The sequence below is a fragment of the Rhea americana genome, unplaced genomic scaffold (assembly GCF_003343005.1).
Source record: "Rhea americana isolate MKP2758 unplaced genomic scaffold, rheAme1 scaffold_768, whole genome shotgun sequence".
NCBI classification, from domain to species: domain Eukaryota; kingdom Metazoa; phylum Chordata; class Aves; order Rheiformes; family Rheidae; genus Rhea; species Rhea americana.
Window position 1 is genome coordinate 20,100 of NW_028186943.1, and position 3,887 is coordinate 23,986.

The following is a 3,887-nucleotide window of genomic DNA, read 5'->3' on the forward strand; positions in this document are numbered from 1 at the left end:
GGCAAAACTGTGCACCCTTCACACAGTGCTGGGGGGCCAGCCATCATCTGGCCTTGGCCCCAGAGACTTTGGTGTTGTCCTTACCAGGCACTCCCTGATCTTCCAACAGCTCCATTCTTTGGGCTTGAGCTCCTCTCACTTCAGCAGCTGTGCAGCACTGACCAGGGCTTCCTGAGAGGCCTACAAAACAGCAGAGACCAGAAGATGCCACCACAGCTGGGGAAGGACACCCTGCGTGCCCTCATCTTGGCAAGGCTTGGAGATTTTCCCAGCCCGGAATGGGAAGATGCAGCTTGGATGAGAAGATGCAGAGATCCCCGTCTGTCCCTCAGTGATAGCAGGGGCAGCTCTGCTTTGTCCTTCGGGACACAGGAAGTTGGACCTCACGCTGACACGCATTCAAAGGAACACTTGGCAGCACTCCCGGCCATGGTGCTCATGCCAACCCAAGGGATGTCAGCATTGCTTCCCAACATCACTGCTGCATACCTAGGCCACTCTCTGGATCTGCTAACTCATATGGAGGAAGAGTGGGACCAGGCTCCTCTGCACATGCTGCTTCATTCACATTTTCTTCTTCCCCACCACAATCTCCATCAAGTCTTTGAAGAGGAGGATGGAGAGCTCTCACTCTGTGCTGTCTTTCGGGGTGGGGGAGGAGAGGAAGGAGAGGAGGGGAGACCTTAGCACTAACTCCCAGAACTGGACATGAGCAGAGGGTTTTCCATTGCAAGGCCAATGCACAACTTTCCCCGCTCCCCAGCCAAAGGTCGGAGGTGGTGACAAGCCTCTGCAGAGGCAGCTTGGAGAATGAGGATTGGCAGCAGCAGCAGGACAATCTTCCTTAGGCTTGTGTCCCTCTGCCTCTAGGCAGAGGGAAATTTCTATGGCTCCATCAGGGCCCCAACACAGATGAGGATGACAGAAAGGGACAGCCCTCCCATGAGCCTTACGTCATCAAACTGTGGCAGAAGCTTCTCTGCCAGCTGTGGGGCAATCAGGTTGGAGCCCGTCTGCTCCAGGTAGTTGAGAATGTTGCTCCAGGTAGCTGAGGATGTTTCTCAGCAACAGCAGGCTTCCCACATGCATGTCCCTGCGAACACCCTGCAACCGTCCACGACCTCTGGGAGGAGGCTCTGCATTTTCCTTGCATGTGGGAAAGACACAACATCTTTGTTGTGAAGGAAGGTCAAAACCCCCTGGCCAGAAGGTCCTTGGGTGCTGATTTCTCATCAGGGTTCGGTGGCCAGAGCCAGGGCTCTACATACATCCCAGACTTGGGCAGAGAGGCTGCAGAGCAGGGCAGAGATCTCCAAGGGGGCCCTGAGCATGCTAGGGCCTCTGTATGGAGGAAGGCTGCTGCCTGAAGGCTGAGCAGCAGCCAGCTGCATTAGCCTGGCCCTGTGCCTTGCCTCAGTGTCCCTTTCCCAATAGTCTCTGGGCACAGTGCTACCACAACTGAGGCCATTTGGAGCTGGCTTGCCCACTTCGACAAAGCAAGCCATGGCAGGCATCTGATGAAATTGATTCTCCCTCCTCAGCAGCCTTGCTAGCTGCTGGATGATCCAGCAACACAGGTGTCTAGGAGTTCTCCTCACCAATCTGGCAGAAAGAAGGCAGCACTGTTGGTCTTCAGCCAAACAGGGAAACCTCCTCTGTGTTGCTCAGCCCACTCTAGCCATTTCCGCCCAGGACAGGCCAAAGCAGGCCAAGGTAGTGCCTGGCACACAGCTACTGCAGCTGGCAGSATTTGCTCATGGAGGGCTGCTCTTTCCCTACCTCACCTTGCCCTCGGAAAGCCCAGGTCAGTCATCATTGGCCTCACCTCCATCCCTGGAAAGGTGATGGAACAGCTCCTGATTCTGGATGTCATCTCCAGGCCTATGGAGGAAAGGAAGGTGATCAGGAGTAGTCAGCATGGATTCACCAAGGGGAACTCCTGCTTAACCAATCTTGATACCTTTCTATGAGGGAATGACTGGCTGGGTAGATGAGGGAAGAGCAGTGGACATTGACCTCAGCAAGACTTTCGACACTGTCTCTCACAACATCCTCCTAGGCAAGCTCAGGAAGTGTGGGTTAGACAAGTGGACTGTGAGGTAGACTGAGAACAGGCTGAAAGGTAGAGCCCAGGGGTTGTCATCAGTGGTGTGGAGTCCAGTTGAAGGCCTATGGCTAGTGGAGTCCCCCAGGGCTCAGTACTGGCTCCCATCCTGTTCAACTTATTCATCAATGACCTGCACCAAGGGCCAGAGTGCCTTCTCAGCATGTTTGCTGATGATACCAAGCTGGGAGGGATGGCTGATACACCTGAGGGCTGTGCTGCCATTCAGGGAGACCTGGACGGATTGGAGAATGGGGTGGAGAGGAACCTCATGAAGCTCAACCAGGGCAAATGCAGAGTCCGGCACTAGGAATGAATAACCCTAGGCACCAGTACAAGCTGGGGGCTGACCTGCTGGAAAGCAGCCATGCAGAGAAGGACCTGGGAGTGCTGGTGGACAGCAAGCTTTCCATGAGCCAGCAATGTGCCCTTGCAGCCAGGAAGGCCAATGGTTTCCTGGGATGCATTAGGAAGAGTGTTGCCAGCAGATCAAGAGAGGTGATCCTGCCCCTCTACTCAGCCCTGGTGAGGCCTCATCTCGAGTACTGTGTCCAGTTCTGGGCTCTCCAGTACAAGAGAGACATGGAGCTACTGGAGAGAGTCCAGCGTGGGGCTACAAAGATGATCAGAGGGCTGGAGCACCTGCCCTACGAGGAAAGGCTGCGAGAGCTGGGCCTCTTTAGCCTGGGGRARAGAAGACTGMGGGGGGATCTTACYAATGTGTACRAGTACCTGAAGGGAGGGTGTCAAGGGGATGGGGCCAAACTCTTTTCAGTTGCCCCGTGTGACAGGACAAGAGGCAATGGGCAGAAACTGAAGCACAGGAAGTTCTGCCTGAATGTGAGGGGGAATTTCCGCACTGTGAGAGTGACAGAGCACTAGACCAGGTTACCCACAGAGCTTATGGAGTCTCCTTCTCTGCAGATATTCAAATCTTGCTTCGATGAAACCCTGCTAACATGCTGTGGGTGAAGCTGCTTCAGCAGGGTGATTGGACTAGAAAAAATCCAGAGGTCCCTTCCAAACTTACTGATTCTGTGATTCTATAAAGTCCATTTAAAAGCCATGTGCCTGCTATAGGTGCACAAGGAGTATTTCTCCCTGCTGAGGGAAAAAGTGCAGCACATTCCTGCTTTTGCTCACCATTTGCCTGGATCTTCGTAAAAGACGCTCTCAGTTTCTTCTTAGGAGTACCTCCAAGCTCAGAAGCCTCCCTGCATAAGGCAGTATACAGCGGGAAGCATTCTGGGCACGCAGAGTGCTGCTTCCCTTGCCAGGCACAAACCGAGAGCAAATGCCTCACTTGCGCTTCTTTCTGCCGAGACTTGGAGCTGGCCCGCGCACCTTCCCGCTCTGTGTGCTGCTGTCCGCAAACAGCCTCCAAACAAAGCAGGGCGCTAAGGCAAGAGAAGTAAGCGCCCCAGGAGGGAATCTGCCTTCGAGGTAAGATGTGCAGCACATCCCTTGTTCCGCTCGCCACTTCCCTGACGCTTAGGCAAAGCCCATCTCAGCTGGCTTTTAAGCGTGCCTCCATGCTCAGAAGTAGCCCCATGGCAGGCAGGAGAGAGCAGGATGTCTTCTGGGCACGCAGCATGCTGCTTCCCATGCCCGGCACAAACCGAGAGCAGGTGTCTCGCTTTTGCTTCTCTCTGCCGAGACTTGGAGCTGGCCAGCGCGCAGCTTCCTGCTGTGCTTCCTGCTGCTCGCAACCAGCCTCCAAAGAAAGCAGGGCGCTAAGGCAAGCGCTCTGGGCACAGCAGGAGTGCTTCTGCCTGCCGAGGGC